Source organism: Pleurodeles waltl, chromosome 1_1, assembly GCF_031143425.1.
Source record: "Pleurodeles waltl isolate 20211129_DDA chromosome 1_1, aPleWal1.hap1.20221129, whole genome shotgun sequence".
Classification (NCBI taxonomy): domain Eukaryota; kingdom Metazoa; phylum Chordata; class Amphibia; order Caudata; family Salamandridae; genus Pleurodeles; species Pleurodeles waltl.
This window is the reverse complement of record NC_090436.1, coordinates 23,270,830-23,291,067: the sequence shown is the minus strand read 5'-3', so window position 1 is coordinate 23,291,067 and position 20,238 is coordinate 23,270,830. Positions and strand designations below refer to the sequence as shown.

The 20,238-nt window shown below is 46.3% G+C and overlaps 1 protein-coding gene across 2 annotated transcripts in view; it reads right to left on the bottom strand.

Annotated features, from left to right (window-relative positions):
- Window positions 1–12,025, bottom strand: part of LOC138255868 (retinol dehydrogenase 14-like) — a 267,326-nt gene extending 255,301 nt beyond the window's left edge. The window contains exons 1-3 of one of the 2 annotated variants that reach the window (XM_069205850.1): window positions 11,921–12,025; window positions 11,540–11,604; window positions 11,324–11,408 (exon numbers count right to left, since the gene is read on the bottom strand). The gene's annotated coding sequence lies outside the window, so the exon portion shown is untranslated. The remainder of the gene's footprint in view (window positions 1–11,323; window positions 11,409–11,539; window positions 11,605–11,920) is intronic. The other variant, XM_069205846.1, reaches the window with a different exon arrangement.
- Between the last annotated feature and the right edge of the window lie 8,213 nt (window positions 12,026–20,238).

Here is a 20,238-nt window from a genome sequence, read left to right as displayed (position 1 = left end):
CTAGGGAATTATAAGGGTGTTCCAGTAAGCCAATGTAAATTGGTAAAATTGGTCACTTGCCTGTTAGTGACAATTTGAAAGAAATGAGAGAGCATAACCACTGAGGTTCTGGATAGCAGAGCCTCAGTGAGACAGTTAGTCACTACACAGGTAACACAGTCAGGCACACTTATGAGCACTGGGGCCCTGGCTGGCAGGGTCCCAGTGACACATACAACTAAAACAACATATATACAGTGAAAAATGGGGGTAACATGCCAGGCAAGATGGTACTTTCCTACAGAAAAGAGCTCAGCAAACTGTTGTAAGACTTTCCTACAGTCAGATTGCTGTTGGCCAGAGAGGGTGTCTGAATAGATCACTCCATCTACTAAGCCATCTTTAGGGTCAGTGGAGAGGAGATCAGGGAGAGGTTCACTCTCAGCTTCCTGGTCCTCATCTGTCACCATCAACAGATTCACATCTGCCCTGTCATGGAAGAGCTTGAGGTGGTTCACATGGATCACCCTTTTGGGGGCCCTGCTAGTGCCTAGGTCTACCAGGTAGGTGACCTGACTCTTCTTCTCTAGCACTGGGTAAGGGCCACTCCATCTGTCCTGACGTGCCCTGGGAGCCACAGGCTCCAAAACCCAGACTTTCTGCCCTGGCTGAAACTCAACCATAGCAGCCTTTTGGTCATACCACATCTTCTGGAGTTGTTGGCTGGCCTCAAGGTTTTTGCTTGCCTTTTCCATGTACTCTGCCATCCTGGAACGTAGGCCTAGTACATAGTCCACTATATCTTGTTTACGCTTATGAAGAGGTCTCTCCCAGCCTTCATTTACAAGAGCTAGTGGTCCCCTTACAGGATGGCCAAACAGAAGTTCAAAGGGGGGAACCCTACTCCCTTCTGAGGCACCTCTCTGTAGGCGAAAAGCAGATATGGCAAGAGGACATCCCATCTCCTTTTGAGCTTTTCAGGGAGCCCCATGATCATGCCTTTCAATGTCTTGTTGAATCTTTCTACAACACCATTGGTTTGTGGATGGTATGGTGTGGTGAATTTGTAAGTCACCCCACACTCATACCACAAATGCTTCAGGTATGCTGACATGAAGATGGTACCCCTGTCAGACACCACCTCCTTAGGAAATCCCACTCTGGTAAAGATACCAATGATTGCTTTGGCTACTGCAGGGGCAGTAGTGGACCTAAGGGGAATTGCTTCAGGGTACCTAGTAGAATGATCCACTACTACTAGGATATACTGATTCCCTGAGGCTGTGGGAGGTTCAAGTGGACCCACTATGTCCACTCCCACTCTTTCAAAGGGGATCCCCACTACTGGAAGTGGAATAAGGGGGGCCTTTGGATGGCCACCTGTCTTACCACTGGCTTGACAGGTGGCACAGGAGGCACAAAACTCCTTTCACAGTTTTCAGTGTAGCCATTATGGTGCTGTGGAGTTCGTGTTTGACAGACTCCCAGACCATATACTCTTATGGCTACCCTGCACTTAAAATGTCTAAGGTTTTGCTTAGAAACTGTAGGGGCATAGTGCTCATGCACCTATGCCCTCACCTGTGGTATAGGGCACCCTGCCTTAGGGCTGTAAGGCCTGCTAGAGGGGTGACTTATCTAGGCCATGGGCAGTGTGAGGTTGGCATGGCACTCTGAGGGGAGTGCCATGTCGACCTAGTCATTTTCTCCCCACCAGCACACACAAGCTAGGAAACAGTGTGTATGTGCTGAGTGAGGGGTCCCCAGGGTGGCATAAGACATGCTGCAGCCCTTAGAGACCTTCCCTGGCATCAGGGCCCTCGGTACCAGGGGTACCAGTTACAAGGGACTTACCTGGGTGCCAGGGTTGTGCCAATTGTGGAGACAAAGGTACAGTTTAGGGAAAGAACACTGGTGCTGGGGCCTGGTTAGCAGGGTCCCAGCACACTTTCAAATCATAACTTGGCATCAACAAAGGCAAAAAGTCAGGGGGTAAGCACGCCAAGGAGGCATTTCCTTACACTATCTCTCTCATTGGTTAACATGGGGCTGCCTTTAAATATTAGTAAAATGCATATTTCCTTTGGGAGCAGTTAAAAATATGGAGTTTAGGGACTCTGAACTCACAATTTAAAAATACATCTTTTAGTAAAGTTTGTTTTTAGATTGTGTGTTTGAAAATGCCACTTTTAGAAAGTAGGCATTTTCTTGCTTAAACCATTCTGTAACTCTGCCTGTTTGTGGATTGCCTGTCTGGGTCAGTTTGACAGTTGGGCTGTTTGCACCTCTCTCTAGATAGTGACACAAAAGGAGCTGGGGTGTAGCCTGCATATCCTGATGAGCCATCTGTGCTGGGAGGGAGGGGAGGAGTGGTCACTCCGACCTGAAAGAACTGTGCCTGCCCTCACACAATGCACTCTCCGACCCCCTGGTGTGTGTCTGGGGCCTGGCCTGGGCAAGGTAGGATCTTAGAAACAAGTGAGACTTTTCTTTGAAGTAGGCTTACTTCAAAGGTGGTATGGGGTATAAGAAGAGCACCCAAAACCCCTAAAAAGTAGATTAATTCTGGAACCAAGAAGAACCTCTGCCAAGGAGAAGAGCTGGAAACTGGAGGAGAAATACTGCCCCTTTGCCTGTGACTGTGCTTTGCTGGGTTGGTGTGCAGTAGCTGCTTCTCCAAGGGCTTGAACTAAGCTTGCCTCCTGTTGTTGAAGTCTCAGGGACATCAAAGACTTCTCTCTGCCAGCACCTGGGCTTTCTGCTGAGAGTCCTGCCTGCCAATTGGTGCCCTAACCTGTCTCTAGGCCCTTGAAAGGTGAAGCTGATGGAAAAGGACAGAAATCCATGCAAAGACTGCTGTGCGGGGAAACTTTTCGACGCACCACCCACCTCACGGCTGATAAACAACACGCCGCTGGCCTCGTGGCTAAAATCGATGCTCCACCTGCATTGCGGCAGGGAGATCGATGCAACACGGCTGGAGAAACTACACGCAATACCCGCAGCGGCTGCTGTTAACGATGCAAGTCCCCACGCAGCGCGGTTTCTTGACACCGTGTGACCAGATTTTGACGCAACATTGCTGGGCGAGGAAAATCAACGCAAAGTCTGCCGGGACCTGAGGTGCCCATTCGGATCGACGAATCACTCTCTTGCAGGAGAGGAGAAACGACGCACGCCGACCCGACTGGAGGAGGAACGACGCACACTCTCACTTGCGAGTGAGAAATCGATGCCTCGCTGGCCTTTTCTGATGCACAATTGCCCATACAGCTTTATTTTGACGCTATCCAGGTACTTTTGTGCGCTAACAACATTCTCACTGTTTTCTAAAGGATTTAAGACTCTTTTGATTTTTAAATGCATACCTTGACTTGTGCATGTCAGATTTTTGTCGTTTTGGTCTTGTTTTGTTTAGATTAATAATATCTATTTTACTAAACCTGTGTTGTGTAATTTTATAGTGTTTTCACTGAGTTACTGTGTGTGTTGGTACAAATACTTTACACCTTGCTTCTGAAGTTAAGCCTGCCTGTTCGTGCGAAGCTACCAAGGGGGTGAGTGGGGGTTAACTGAGGGTGATTCGCCTTTACCCTGACTAGAGTGAGGGTCCTTGCTTGGACAGGGAGTAACCTGACTGCCAACCAAAGTCCCAATTTCTAACACAATGTGTAAAGCGTTTGCACAACACACACAACACACGTGACACAATAAATACACCACAAAGGGAACACAACACCAAGTTATGTAAAAATAAACTGTATGGCACAAAAGATAATTAGACCATACTGTACATAACATGTCAGTAATACCCTGCTACGCAAGCAGCTGTCATAACATTACATAATACTGTTACTCTGCAGAGATGAGCAGTAGTCACATATAACACACAGGTTACTTATTATTCTGCAACATAAGCAGTAATCAAGAATCACATTACTAAAGACATTCACTTGTCATAAAAATATCAGAAATGCCCAACCAAGAACATTAGAAAGCATATGACAAGTCATCAAAAACATATCAGCATGTCATGCCATTAAAAGGAACATCAGCAAGGATATGACATATCATAATAGAACGCAGGCTAGCATAACAGTCCAAAAAGCCCAAATTAGGAACATTAGAAAAGTATGTGTCTCTTTAAGAGTACCTGTTTCTATTGATGAGGGCACCTCCAGTGCCACGAAGTAACTAGGGGGCCCCCTGCCCTCCTCTGCCCCAAACGGGGACCGCTGTGGTGGTTGGTAGGAGGGGGGCAGCACGCACCCCCTCAGTTTTTTCTATGTGGGCCCCTCCTAGGACCTGCGAGCTCTGGGGCCTCCTACATGGACCACTACAGGCCCACAGCTAGTGGGGGCAAAGCCAACACCCTGATGAGGGGGGCAACAGAGGAGACCTTGCGGTGCAGGGGGCCTCCTAGCGAGGCATCCGCCCCACCTGCGATCTCCAACAAACAAGATAAGAGGGCACGGTGGGGCAGGGAGCCTCCGATGAGGTTTCCTTCCCCACCCGTCCTCAGGAAACAACTGCGTTGCCCGGTGGGGCGGGGAGCCTCCGTTGAGGCTTCCTTCCCCGTCCATCTGGTCCTGGACTCTCCTGCAACTGGCCTGGCGCACGAGTCTCCAGCAGCCCAACCGGGCAGCAGTGGTGATTGATCCTAAGGGAGGGCCTTCTGGTACCCCGGGGGTACTCCTTGGAGAGTACCTCGCCCAGGGAGCACCGATAGGAGCGCTCTCGCTCTGCTTTCATTTTTGTCATGCTCCAGGGGCACTGGACGGAGTGCGCTTCTGATGCGCTCAGCAATCAAAAAGTGCCTGGGTCGCGGCGGTGATAGTGGCAGGTTAAATAAGCGCTTTCAAAGCACACCACAGGTAAAACCAACAGTGCTCCCAAAATGCACTTCGCAAAGCGCGAAGGCTCAGGGAAAGGAAGCGCTTTCCAGGCGCTTAGAAGCAAGTAGATGCAGGGGGCAGATGCCGCAGCACCCAGCCCCTGGAGACATAAGAGGAGGGAGGACAGGGCTGCATGGTCCAACAAACAGGCCAGCTCAAGGGATTCAAATAGTGGCAGATCCTCCAGTGACCCAGCAGGTCATAGGTCAGCACAACAGCAGCAGTCCAAGGTGGTTCCTGGTGAGTCCATCCAGCAACGTTCTTTGTCCAGTTCCAAGTATGTTCTTGTGTAAATTGTGGCGAAAAATCCCCTGTACTTATACTCAGTTTTGCAAAGCATTTCCATTGAGGAGGAGAGGGGGTCTCAACCAGTTACAACTGGTTCTGGGAGTGTCCCCTCCCTCCTCTAACACAGGCTCCAAACATCAGTTGGGGGTAAATGATCTTTTGTGTGAGGCCAGGACAAAGCCTTTACAGATACATGGGTGCCGCCTCGCCCTTCTCTCAGCCCAGGAAGACCATTCAGAATGCAGATGCACCTCTGTGACACCTCCATCCTCCCTGTGTACAGCCTGTCTGAATTGTATGCACAAAGCAAAACTGTCACTCTGCCCAGACGTGTATTGGAGTCAAGCTGCAAAACACCAGAGTCATAAGCACAGAGAAATGCTCACTTTCTTGAAGTGGCATTTCTGTAATTGTAATGAAAAATACACCCCCACAAGTAAGCAGCATTTCTCACTACCATTACAATCATACCAAACATGCCAAAGCTACCCCACATAAATCAGACAATATCCCCTAGACATAAGGCAGGGCATTTCCAATGCAATCCTATGAGAAGGCAGCACTCACAGCAGTGAGAAACCAAATAGGCTATTAGTCACTAGCAGGACAGGCCACGCTACTAGGCGCATGTCCTGCCTTCTATATACATAACACCCTGACCATAGGGCTAGCTAGGGCCTACCTTAGGGATGACTTACATGTAGTAAAAGGGGAGTTCTGAGCCTGGCGAGTAGATTTAGATGCCAGGACCCTGTGGCAGCAAACTGTGCACGCAAGTCCTGTGCTAGCAGGCCTGAGACAGGTTTGAAAGGCTACTTCAGTGGGTGGTGCAAGCAGCTCTGCATGCCCACTAGTAGCATTTAATTGACAGTCCCTTGGTATAGGGATACCACTGTACAAGGGAATTACAGGTAAATTAAATGTGCCAATCAGCTATAAGCCAATCATACCAAGTTTACAGGGGAGAGCACATGCACTTTAGCACTGATCATCAGTGATAAAGAGCCCAGAGTCATAACGCCAGCCAAAAAGGGTCAGAAAAATTAGGAGTAGAAGGCAAAAAGTTTGGGGAATGACCCTGGAGAAAGGGCCAGGTCCAACACGGGGTGATGTGTGTTCTTTTCGGGAAGTCGAGAATGAGTCTGGCGGCTGAGTTCTGGATGATTTGAAGTTTATTTGTAAGCTTGTTGGTGATTTTGGCATAGAGTGTGCTGCTGTAGTCCATCTGGCTGATTATGAGGGCTTGGGTGATGGTGCATCTGGTTTCATGCTGGAGACATTTGAAGAACTTGTGGAGCATGTCGAGTGTGGGGAAGCAGGTGGAGGAGATTGTGTTGACCTGGCATTTCATGTTAAGTTTGTTGTCTATGATGATTCCTAAGGTTCTGGCATGGTTGGTTGGGGTAGTGGGGTCCCAGCTCAGCTGGCCACCTGGAGTCGTCCCAGGGAGAGATGGTGTTGCCAAACAGTAGTACCTCTGTCTTGTCGGTGTTAAGTTTGAGGCATCCATTTTGCAAGGCTGTTCATGCAGTTGTGGAAGTTGGTTTTTGTCCTTGATGCGTCCTTGGAGAGCGAGAGGACGAGCTGAGTGTCACCTATGTAGGAGATTATGTTGAGTGGTTTCTGACTATGTCGGCCATGGGGTCATGTATGTGTTGAAAAGGGTGGGGCTAAATGATGATCTCAGAAAGACGCAGCAGACGATATCCCTAGCTTTAGAGTTGAAGGGCGGGAAATGGACTGCCTGAAAGAAAAGAGTCAATCCATTTCATGACTTTCCCTCTATTCCAGTGTGGTGGAGTCTTGTGAGCAGAGTGTGGTGGGATACTGTGTCGAAAGCTGGCAAGAGGTTGAGGAGGATGAGGGCAGCCGAGTTCCCCTTGTCCAGGAGGAGTCTGATGTCATCCGTGGCTACGATGAGGGCTGTTTCTGTGCTGTGTTTAGATCAGAAACCAGATTGAGATGAGCTGAGGAGACTGTTTTCTTCTATGTATGTGAGGTGAGCTGTTGGTTTAGACTTTCAAGTACTTTCGTTGGGAACTGGAGCAAGGCGATTGGACAGTAGTTATTGAGTTCGCCGGATGTTTTTTTGAGTAGAGGTTTGACTCGTGCGTGCTTCCAGTATTCCGGGTAGGTAGCACATGCCTGTGTGTATGCACTAGGATGTATATGTACTTGTGAGTGGTGCAATACATGTCAGAGAGCATGTCTGTGTGACCACTCTGAGATGTACGCATGTCTGTGATGTGGTACAGTTCCTGGGAGCCTGCATAAATATAGTGTGTGTGTGTGCATAGGGATGCATGTGTGCTTGTGAAGGGCACAATACATGGAAGCCTCTGTGTTCTATTTTGGGAGAGCTTGGGCCTGTTGGAGAAGTATGTGGAGATGGAGGAGCCACCCAGACAGATTTGGGGATTGCTGCATTCCTGAAAGCTGGGTGGGACGCACACTGGGGGGAGGAAGAGCTTGGCTCTTCAATAAGCTTCAAAATAGCTCTTTGATTTTTAAAGAGACCACTGATCAAAGGGGCCTGGATACATATCAGGAAGGAGATGCAGCTTGTAAAGAAATGATAAAGAATGGGGTTGGGGGCCTTTATAACATTTTGAAAAACAAGTATCAGTGAAGCTGGTAGCCAAGTGTGAGCTTCTAGTCATTCTCCTGGCCTGTTTTTTGAGTTATCAAGCTTTAACGACACTCCTGCTGTGATAGACTGCTTTCTGAAGGAAGGATGAGGCAGAGAATTGGGCACTTCAAACTGGCCAACCCCCATACCAAGAACTTCAAATACTCAGTCACTAAATTGCATATATGCCTGGAAACAGATCATAAAAAGGCAAGCTTGAGCCTCCCAAGGCTGTCAAACTGAAGCTGTTATCAGTGTAGAGAAGTTCAGCATGACCTTCTGCCTGTTGTGACCAGGACTAGGGACTATGGGTCTGCTGGTCACTTGCTGTGTGAGAGGACATCACCAAGGAGAATCAAGAACACACACACTCAAGCCTGTAGCACCAGCTTCTGCCTGAGTTAAGGCTAGAGGATCCTTTGCAGAGAAGATCATCCCTTGAAGGGAGCAAGTTCCTTTGGGGACCCTTACAAGTGGATACCGAGAGCAGGCTTTGAGGTTCTGGTTCGATGGGACTACTGCGTCAATTGGACCATCCACCTAGATGTACTGGTCATAACCCCCTGTATGCCAAATGGGGGGCCAGGGTGAAGAATAAGGGGGTTATTCTAACTTTGGAGGAGTGTTAATCCGTCCCAAAAGTGACGGTAAAGTGACGGATATACCACCAGCCGTATTACGAGTTCCATAGGATATAATGGACTCGTAATACGGCTGGTGGTAAATCCGTCACTTTTCCGTCACTTTTGGGACGGATTAACACCTCCTCCAAAGTTAGAATAACCCCCTAAGTGTCTTCGCCCTGGTGCCATGCTGTGATGAGAAAAGGGCCGTCACCCAGTGCAACACCGTGGCCTGGAGAGGGCCACACCCTTATTTGTGCTGTTCATGACCCCTTTATACCAGGTGGGGCCCCAGTTTAGAATAGGGGTCATTGCCCTGGTGTTGTGCTGTGACAAGGAAAGGGCCCTCGCCCTGTACAGTACCGTGACCTGAAAGGGGCGTCATCCTGTGTGCCACAGTTGTGACTCCCCGTGTCTTGGGCGAGCTGTCGCTCTGGAAAAGCATGCAGACATGCCAGAGAGGATTTTGACCCACAGAGGAAGAGCTACAATTCAGTTACCCAAATCCAGACGTACCCAAGAGCTGCAGCCGGAATCACAGATACTTACTCCTTCAAGAGAGGAGTGTCATGGACATCTGCCACCTTGAGCGCTAAACCAAGACTTCTGCATCGCCGGGCCACAGACCTTCTCAAGATATTGCACATCTAAAACCTGAACACACTAGCTGGCCACAGCTTGAATGTTGCCTCGCGTAAATGGTGCATTACCACTGTTCTTAGAAGGGGGCGTGGGACTCTAGAGCTGACCTGGTACACACTAGCGTGCTTGCCTTATGAAGACTGTGTATACTGTTGTGGTATCCTGTATTGTACTTAGTGTTTGTATATAAGCACTACCTTTCACATAAAAGGAAGTATTTGACTGGAAAATCATTTGTTATGGTGGATGGATGTCTTTTGAGTCGAGAGCCTGTTTTCACCCTACTTCCTCGAGAAGCCTTGTAATGACCGACGCACGCTACCAATGAGAGTCAAGTGCTGAAGGGACACTTGGCCAAGTTGCTCAGAGCAGACAGTAGGCCTGGCCCGGGTACATCAGGAGTAAAAGGCCTCAACCCCCAAAGTTGGGCCCAGTAGGTCCTACTTGCCCCTTGGCCCTCTGACAATACTTGTTCTTCATTACTGTAGAAGAGTGCCTTTTTAGGCAGGGTTACCCCCACCCACACACACACACACACACACACACACACACACTTTTTGCCCAATATTGATGCTGACTTGACTGAGAGTGTGCTAGGATCCTGCTAACCAGGCCCCAGCACCAGTGTTCTTTCCCAAAACTGTACCATTGTTCCCACAATTGGAACACCCCTGGCACACAGCCATGTTGCTTGTAAAAGGTATCCATAGTACTAAGGACCCTGTTACCAGGGAAGGTCCCCAAGGGCTGCAGCATCCATTTTGCCACCCTAGGGGACCCTGCACCAAGCACATGCACACTGCATTGCAGATTGTGTGTGTTGTTGGGGAGAAAAATACAAACTCAACATGATACCCATCTCAGGGTGGCATGCCCACAAGCCACTGCCTGTGGCATAGGTACTTCACACCTCTAGCAGGCCTTACAGCCCTAAGGCAGGGTGCACTATACCACAGGTGAGGGCATAGCTGCGTGAGCAATATCCCCCTACAGTGTCTACATCCATTCCCAGCCATTCTAGGTGCAGTGTGGCCATAATGGGTACATGGGCTGGGAGTTTGTGATTATGAACTCCATAGCTCCATGATGGCTTCACTGAAGTCTGGGAAGCTTGGTATAAAAGGTCTCGGCACAATAAACCCACACTGATGCCAGTATGGGATTGTAGGAAAGTACCATTTTGCCTGGCATGTTACCCCCATTTTTACTTGTGTGTCAGTTTGTTTTTGCCTGTGTGGGAGGCTGCCCTGGCTTATAGTGGGTACCTGATGGTACTTACACCTTGTAAAGAAGACTATTGAGGGTCCCTGGTGTGATAAGTAGCCCATCCAGGGAGAAATACTTGAGTACAAGAAAAATCAAATGAGCTACAACCAATATTCAATATTATCCAAAATAATATACAGAGCAACAAAACAATGACAACAATTCAAAAAATTATATTTATTGCATATGTATGTACAACAAAAGCAAACACAAATATCTAAATTATACAACTATACAAATATTAACATAGGAAGACAAACAAATGTTTCTATAAGTACCTACACATATAAACAAATTGATAGACAAAGATATTGTGCCACACAAGACAAGACAGTGAGGATAACAAGACTATGACACTAAACAAAAATATACTTCAAAATTTCAAAAATACAATTAGATACAAACTAAGTATATACAATTTCTCTTTCTGGAGCTGTAATAATATTCACAATAATATCGTACTCTTATTCAAATCCTGATTGTGTCTCCATCTTACTTAATCAAGAAAGAAAAAATTATGTTTTGGCACCATAAATTCATAGTCCATCCAGACAACAGTAGGAACCAAGCCAACGCGCGTTTCGGCTGTGACCATCTAATTTATAAGGCTGCCTTCATCAGGGCAGTTCCTTTTGAATACTTAATGTATAATGTTGCAGATTTTATAAGTTCTATCGTCCTTCCCGTTAGTATATATCCTAATAGACACAAAATACAAAAGAATGATGCATTTGATCCAGTTTCTTGAGATCCAACAAACCACCAGTGACTAGCACCCAAACAATTCCACAGCCAGAGTAAGAAATAAAAAATCAAAAATAGAAAATATAAAGAAAAAATGAAATGTGATGCAAATAAAAAGACACAAAAATAATTAAAAAACTTGAAACAAAAAAAAAACAATGAAAGTGAATTGAAAAACCAAATACATGCACCCAAATCTCCCATATGTGTGAAGTCCCCAATAACAGCATTCACAAAAATAAAAAAATAATAAATACCAGGCGACAATGTTGATGAGTTTCCTCAGACACAATGCGAAAAGGGCTCAATTTTCTAATTCCAACTTCCGTTCTCAAATGACTCCTTGTGTAAATACACAACCAAATATAAAGAATTACCTACCCCTATTTTCAAAACATACACCCTAGATGAATAAAAAGTTGTACAAACATAATCTTCTATCAATAGGCGCAGAAACTTTCTGCTTCACCTACCAAGATAGTCTTTGAGGTAAGGAATTTCTCGGGGATCTTTCACATAACTTTCATAGCTCCTCCATCTGTGTACAGAAAGAAAGAGGAGAAACAGCAAAAAAATAATAGTAATGTTCGTCCACAGTAACTGGTCACCTATGTTCCTTTATCAAACTGTCTATTCTTCCACATTCCTTTCAATTAGAGAATCTGCTCGATTTAAATCCAAAAGCTTTCCTCAAAAACTTCGGAGCCCCATTCTTTCCAAACTAAAATAATATGCCTTACAAATAAACGAAGATCGAGTCATTTTGTAAACTGGAGAAAACTCGATTCCTGACGGCAGGCACATACACCCCCTGTCTTTTTAAGAAAAACTATTTTTTACATAAAAGAACATACCTTATGATTAGCCGATTTCTTTTGTACGCGGATTACGGGCGCCCGATAAAAGATTGCTGAATGGAGTACTCTCCATTTTAAGATCAGGCATCTCATTCTAGTTCTCGGTCAAAAGACCGCGAGACTTCTCGCGTGTGCGTGAGGTCAAAGGTCCAGGGAAGGACAGAAAACGATGTCGGCCATCTTGAAATGGTCGTAAGTTCGTAATCAGAATAAACAGTGTGAAGAAAAAGAGAACCAAAAATATATTTTAGCTGTAATAACACCCCGATCAGTGTACACTTAAATAAAAACAAAGCACAGCCCACTTGGTTTGTTTCATTTTAAAACAGCCTGAGGACCATCAAAAATATACCTCTTCATCTTAAGAGCCAGGCATCTTGCTCTGAGTTTCGGTCATAGGACCACAACCCCTCATATATATTTATTTAATGCGTTTTTATATAGCGCGGACTTTACCCGAAGGTGTCAGAGCGCTTCACAATAGGCAAAGTAAAGATACAAGAGGCGAAAAATTACAAGTGAGCCTGTTACAAAAACAAGCGTTACATTACAAGAGGCAATCGTGATAATTGTGCACGTATCAAGAGCAAAAAATAAACGAGGTAGCAAACGATACGTTATGAGAGGAAAAAGTGACGTGTGCAGGTTACAAGAGTAAATAAAGTACGAATAGAGGTAAAAAAAGTTGCAATCAATGGTAGACACTCAAAACACTAAAACAATAGTTACGTTACATGAGGCAGTGGTGGCCGTTGTGCATGTATCAAAAGCAAACAAGATATAAGAGGTAGCAAATGATACGTTGAAAAGGAAAGGTGCAGTGTGCATGTTACAAACGAGTACAAGATACAGGTAGAGGTAAAATACTGCACTAAATGGCAGACACTCAAAACACAAAAACACCCTGGGAAGGCACTTCTATAGGCATGGAGAACAGAATATCCTATGATGGAAGGACTTCCTTCTGAAAACAGAGGGCTTGAATTAATTTTGGAAGTGTCTTTGAAGGAGGAGAGCTTTGAGGTCAGTTTTGAAGGCCTGGGAAGAGGTGGTGGTCCGAAGCTGAGGCGGAAGTGAGTTCCAGATTCTCACCGCGTTGCCTGAAAAGGATTGGGCCATCAATCTTTCCTTCTTGAAAATGGGAGGTTCAAGCAATAACTTTTCTGCATTACGTGATGGTCTGGAGCCCCCAGAGAGTTTCAGTTTATTCACCAGGTAGCGAGGGGAGGAGGAGTGCAAGGCTTTGTGGGTGATACATGCAGTTTTGTAGATAGATCTTGCCTCTATGGGAAGCCAACGGAGGGTGGATAAAATGGGTGTGATGTGGTCGCTTCTTTTGGCCCCATATATGAAACGAGCTGCTGAATGGAGAATAGACTTCAGGGGGGAAAGGTGGGATTTGGGAAGGCCAGTAAGAAGAGAGTTGCAGTAGTCCAATCTGGAGAGAACCAGCGCTTGGACCAGGGTTTTAAGGTCGTACTCCGGGAAGAAGCGACGAATCCCCCAAAGAAGGCGCAGTTGGTGTCGAGCAGACTTTGCAATGGAGTTAATGTGGGAGAGTAGATTAAGTTTTTTGTCGAGAATGACACCAAGGGATTTTGCGCTCTCGACAATGATGGGCTTATTGTTCATTAGATTGATCTGATCCATCCATGTTTGCACTGGGGGATGAGAAAGGGAGGAGGAAAGGAGGAGGAATTCTGTTTTGGAGGGATTCAGGATCAGTTGATGAGTTACCATCCAGTTTTGAATGGAGTCGAGGGTAGAGCTAAGGAAGGAGAGATCGTGATTGGAGGCCACCTTAAGGTAAATCTGAGTGTCATCCGCATATAGATGATAGTGGATCCCGGATTTACTCAGCAGATTTCCCAACGGTTCTAAATAGAGATTGAACAGTGTGGGTGCAAGTATGGAGCCTTGAGGAACACCTTGACTGACTGCTACAGGAGCTGAAAGACTGTTCGCTATTTTGATCCTTTGGGATCTATCAGAGAGGAAGGAGGCAAACCATTTGAGCACAGTGCCCTCCAAGCCCATTCTCTGTTGAAGAGTGTTAAGGAGAGTGTTGTGATTGACAGTGTCAAAGGCTGCAGAAAGGTCAAGAATATAGTCACATCAGCCCAAATCTAAAGGCAACAGCACATACTGTCGGCCATATTAAAATGGTCATAAAAACTCAAAGGACTCTTTAGATACTGGAAGGGTGTAGGAAGCTGGACTGGCTTGTAGTGAGTACCAAGGGGTACTTACACCTTGCACCAGGCCCAGGTATCCCTTATTAGTGTAGAGGGGTGTCTAGCAGCTTAGGCTGATAGAAAAGGTAGCTTAGCAGAGCAGCTTAGGCTGAACTAGGAGACCGGTGAAGCTCCTACAGTACCACTAGTGTCATATGCACAATATCATAAGAAAACACAATACACAGATATACTAAAAATAAAGGTACTTTATTTTTATGACAAAATGCCAAAAGTATCTCAGTGAGTACCCTCAGTATGCGGATAGCAAATATACACAAGATATATGTACACAATACCAAAAATATGCAGTATAGTATTAGAAAACAGTGCAAACAATGTATAGTTACAATAGGATGCAATGGGGACACATAGGGATAGGGGCAACACAAACCATATACTCCAAAAGTGGGATGCGAACCACGAATGGACCCCAAACCTATGTGACCTTGTAGAGGGTCGCTGGGACTGTAAGAAAACAGTGAGGGTTAGAAAAATAGCCCACCCCAAGATCCTGAAAAGTGAGTGCAAAGTGCACTAAAGTTCCCCAAAGAGCACAGAAGTCGTGATAGGGGAATTCTGCAGGAAAGACCAACACCAGCAATGCAATAACAATGGATTTCCAGACTAGAGTACCTGTGGAACAAGGGGACCAAGTCCAAAAGTCACGATCAAGTCGAGAGTGGGCAGATGCCCAGGAAATGCCAGCTGTGGGTGCAAAGAAGCTGCTACTAGGCAGTAGAAGCTGAGGATTCTCCAAGAACGACAAGGGCTAGAAACTTCCCCTTTGGAGGATGGATGTCCCACGTCGTGAAGAGTCGTGCAGAAGTGTTTTCCTGAAGAAAGACCGCAAACAAGCCTTGCTAGCTGCAAATCATGCAGTTACGGTTTTTGGATGCTGCTGTGGCCCAGGAGGGACCAGGATGTCACCAATTGCGTGAGGGGACAGAGGGGGCTTCCAGCAAGATAAGGAGCCCACTCAGAAGCAAGCAGCACCCAGAGAACAGGCACTACAAAGTAAAGTGAAATGGTGCTCACCTGAAGTTGCACGAGAGAGTCCCGCGCCCCTTTCCTTTGTCCAGTTTCGCGCCAGAGCAGGGCTGGTGTGGACTGGCTTATGCAGTAATGGGCACCATCTGTGCCCATGAAAGCATTTCCAGAGGCTGGGGGAGGCTACTCCTCCCCTGCCTTCACACCTTTTTCCAAAGGGAGAGGGTGTAACACCCTCTCTCTGAGGAAGTCCTTTGTTCTGCCTTCCTGGGCCAAGCCTGGCTGGACCCCAGGAGGGCAGAAACCTGTCTGAGGGGTTGGCAGCAGAAGCAGCTGCAGTGAAACCCCTGAAAAGGCAGTTTGGCAGTACCTGGGTCTGTGCTAGAGACCCGTGGGATCATGGGATTGTGCCAACAATGCCAGGATGGCATAGAGAGGGCAATCCCATGATCTTAGAAATGTTACATGGCCATAGGTACCATGTACTAGGGAATTATAAGGGTTTTCCAGTGTGCCAATTAGAACTGGTAAAGATGGTCACTAGCCTATAGTGACAATTTTAAAGGCAGAGAGAGCATAAGCACTGAGGTTCTGATTAGCAGAGCCTCAGTGGCACAGTTAGTCACTACACAGGTACACACATTCAGGCCACAAACTATGAGCACTGGGGTCCTGGCTAGCAGGATCCCATTGAGACAGGCAAAAACCAAACTGACATACATGTAAAAATAGGGGTAACATGCCAGGCAAGATGGTACTTTCCTACACCTCTCCCTAGGCCTGAAAGTGTCCTATGTCAATGGTGTTAATCATTTAAATAACCAATAAGGGATAGACCATGGGAACACACGCTTATTTGAAACATTGAGGTCAAACACTTGTGCTTTTCACTTCTGAATGGCCTTGGGTGGGCCATGGTAATCCTTGGGTGGGCCTGGCCCACCTTGCCCTCCCTCTAGAACTGGGCCTGTGTCGCATATGCGGCAAATCTATAATGATGCTCAAATGGTCGCAGTTGCACAACTGCATAATTCCAGTGGCCGTGATCATAGTGCTTGTTTTTTACTACCTTTACTTCTAGCCTTGCTGCAGTCATGCAACAAGGCATGAAGACCTTGGCAAACAGACAAAGTCCATAGCTTTCGCATGGACGTGCCCAGCTGGCTTTGCAAATGTTTCTTATCCCTTAAGTTTGTCTTTCCTGTAAATCGTTGCTTTACGTGAAATGAACCGAGACCTGGAGGGCGAAGGTGGCACAAAGTGAAAGTGGATCATGGCCGCTCCTCCGCTGACTTCAGATAAAGGGGGTTACATAACTGTCCCACCTTAGAAAGCCAATCAGAGAAAGCTACAAACCTATGTATTATTTGTAGTAAAGGGTGTAAGAAGCTGTGTTTTTAGTATATGTTTTGTGTTCACCCTAAGCCTATTACTAACTATTGTGATTTTCACTATTTGCACTGTTTTCTAAGTGTGTCTACAGCTATTTCTGAATGCTGGTGTATACAATTTGTGTATTACTTACCTCCTAAGGGAGTATAGTCTCTGTGGTATTTTTGGCATTTGTGACACCAAACTAAAGTACCTTTATTTTTGTAACATTGAGTATTTTCTTTCATGTGTGTGCGTATTGTGTGACTACAGTGGTATTACATGAGCTTTGCATGTCTCCTAGATAATCCTTGGCTGCTCAGCTACAGCTACCCCTAGATAGCCTGGCTTCTAGACACTGACTACATTTCACTAAAAAGGGATAACTGGACCTGGTATAAGTACCTTAGGTACCCAGTACAAACCAGGCCAGCCTCCTACAATTGTCACCCTTGTCTCCTTGCTTCTCTTTGGCCAGTGAGTGCCAACTTCACTTTCTCTTTGCATGTTTGACCATACAATGAAGCATGGCCCAACTACTGCTTCCCTGGCCCAGTGTCCTTCCACTACTTGCTATTTTCAGAGGTACTTGTTTTTCTTTTACTTGCACCCCTTCCTTCTTCCCTCATCCTACATTGTTGCTTGCCCCTTCCCTTGTGCTTTGTTGCTGTCCGGTCCACCCACTTAGCCATTGTTGCTTTCCTTGTCCACTCTCTACCTTTTCACACTCCCTTGTTGATGCTTGCACCCTCCTGTCCCGCCAGAAGAAAAAGCGCCCAAAAGTCACATCAACAGGTTTCAAGATGGAACAAGATGCAGGCGGCTCCATGCTCCCCGCTCTGCTTAGCTTTTTTAGCGCTGTCCTCATGCAGGGCCAAACAGCAAACTTCAGCTTGGAGGTAAAATAATTAAACAAGTGAGTTTTATTTCTTTGAATGCCTTTTATGTATTTGTGCATTTCAGGCATTGCAGACATGCCATGACCCTTCTCTCTTTTGACAACGTTAGACCTCTTTAAGTAGATTGCAGGCCGCTCACCCATTTATGGATGGCGGTTATCATTTATTGTTTCTACTATTGCTTAATTTGTGTTCTGCTCAACATCTTCAACTCATATTTCTTAACCCCATTAAAAACAATTGATGCATAAAAGTGTATTTTAATTTCTTGTAGTTTACATTTGCTGACAAGGTATTATTGCCATTTGTTCCTGGTGAAGACAAAGGATAATCCCATACTGAGGAAAACGATCACTGCCCCTCATGGTCAGCACTGGCTGCTTCATAGCGCTTTTTTATCTAACTTCAAGGCACGCTGCACTGCAGCCATGCTGCTATACAAGACCTATTGGCTTTGCTCACGCTTGCCCAGGGCAGGGGGCTGCTGTTGGCTCCCTCTGACACTTTTGCCAGCTTCGACAGGTGATACTAGGCAGAGGGGGCTTCAGGAGGAAGAGTAAAGATAGAAGTAGAGAGATACGAGGACAGGTGCAGTGCTGGCTTAAGCATGTTTACCAGGCATGCTTTTAGTCCCCAGTCCAGACCTGCAGACAAGTTTATGCATCCAGGTCTTTTTTTAGGTCTCACCTGCCAACAATGCATGTGATGATGCTGGGAGGGGTATTGCTTACTATAATGGATTGGAGCCTGCCTATTGCATGCCATTCATTGGCTTCATTGTAACTCTTCTGTGCTGCCTCCTAAGTGGCCACCCGAAGGCAGATTACCGTCCTCTTCTTTTGTGTGAAGCATCGACCAAGTAGTGATTGCTTCATCTTGATTAGTGTCTTTTCGCTGCCGCTGCTCACCATGTACTTGAGGGACTATTGCTTTTCCCCCTCACATGCCTACCTTGCCCGTGGTGCTCCTTTCCCTCCCATCCACTTCTTTGAGTTGCAACCACCCATTCTCTGAGTTGCATCAATACGTTTTCCATGTTGCTTCTTCCCCTATGACCAATCCATTCTCCTTGATGCTTCTTCCTCTCCTATCCCCACACCCATAGTCTGTGTTGTTTTTTCTCCCCCCAGCCCTTCCACTTGTCCATTTTTATAAAGCGTTATGATCTTGGCCGGGTCATAGCACTTTTTTCCTACTGCTCCATTGTCTGTTCACTCCCACCATCTCGTTGTTCCCACCATCCTGTTGTCCGTGTTGCACACCCTCACGTACCTTTAGGAAATCAAAGTGCTGGGGGCATTATAGTCAGGGCCACTGGAATTATGTGGCAGGAGAGGGCCAAATTATGCGCCAGGGTTGAGTAAATTTGTATGGCAAGAAAAGGCAAATTATGCGGCTAATGTGGCACATTTTGTGATAGTTATGCTTCATCTTTTCATCATGAGGTCGAGCTCACAAGCACTCTGGCCTGTTGTAATCTATCTGTGGGCTTTTAACCACGCCCACCACACGCTCATCACTATCACTGGTTCATGTCCTTGCCTTTCAAAAATCCTTTGTTATCATTGGTACATGCGTTATGTTTATCCCTCCTTGCGGCAGTTTGGTGACCACCTTGGGCACCTACCCTGTTACATGGATAATTGCACGTTTGTCAAAACGTTTGACTGCCAGCAATTTTTTTTTCCTTTTGTGTCTCTCCTTCACGCTCATGGTGGCCGTGGTGCTTTGAATCGGCTCGCTAATGTGAACTGTTTTGCTTTTCTTTTTCAATTTCTGTGGCAAGAAAAGTCCAGCTAGGAATTTACAACGCTAATAGCTCGAACTCGAGCAAACGCAAGACCCATTGCATTGCAAATGCTTGTTTTTAAAGTTGGTACCACAGTCTGGGCATTGGTTTCACCTCATCAGTACTATTTTAAGACCTAAATCTAGTGATAAGCAATAAAAAGGTGACAGGTTCAGCTTTGGAAAGGGCCTTTCACTGCACGGCAACATTTGTAGTAACCTTGAACCGTTTGAGCTAGAAACAACATTTTTTTTTAAATCGGCAGACTATGCCCGCAGATGAAGGATTATGTGGAAGGAGGCCAGCACTAGGATTTTTTTTTGGGAGGGCCGTAAAGAAGCATGGGTGGGCGATGAAAATGAATTGGTGCTGGCCAAAAAATAACAAAGTACTTAATGATCTGATATTTTAGGCATTTGCATTTGTGCGCATTTGACATTTTTAACACAATAATCAGCAGTCTGAAGTGCTTTGGCTTTGGGGGGGGGGGAGCTGCTTATCAGATCTTTGAGATGCTGAACCTTGACTGCAGCATGCTTCTTCTGGTCACGTGCAGCAGCAGAAATGTTTCTGCTACCGTCCAGAGCCTCTTTACAGCTTTTCATGTTTGTAAAAAACTTCGCCAGACTTAGACTGTGCAGAGCATTGACGTTTCAAAATTGGATGCAAGCTGGTGATTTGTGCATCGTGCCAGCTACTAAACTGTACTGACTTCACACCTCTCCCTGGGCCTGAAAGTGCCCTGTGCCAATGGTGTCAATCATTAAAATAAACGATAAGGGAGAGCCCTGGGAACACACGCTCATTTGAAACACTGAGGTCAAACACTTGTGTTTTTCACTTCTGAGTGGCCTTGGGTGGGCCAGGGTGATCCTTGGGTGGGCCTGGACCACCTGGCCCTCCCTCTAGAACCGGGCCTGTGTGGCATATGCGGCAAATCTATAATGATGCTAAAATGGGCGCAGTTGCACAACCGCATAATTCCAGTGGCCCTGATCATAGTGCTTGTTATTTACTACCTTTACTTCTAGC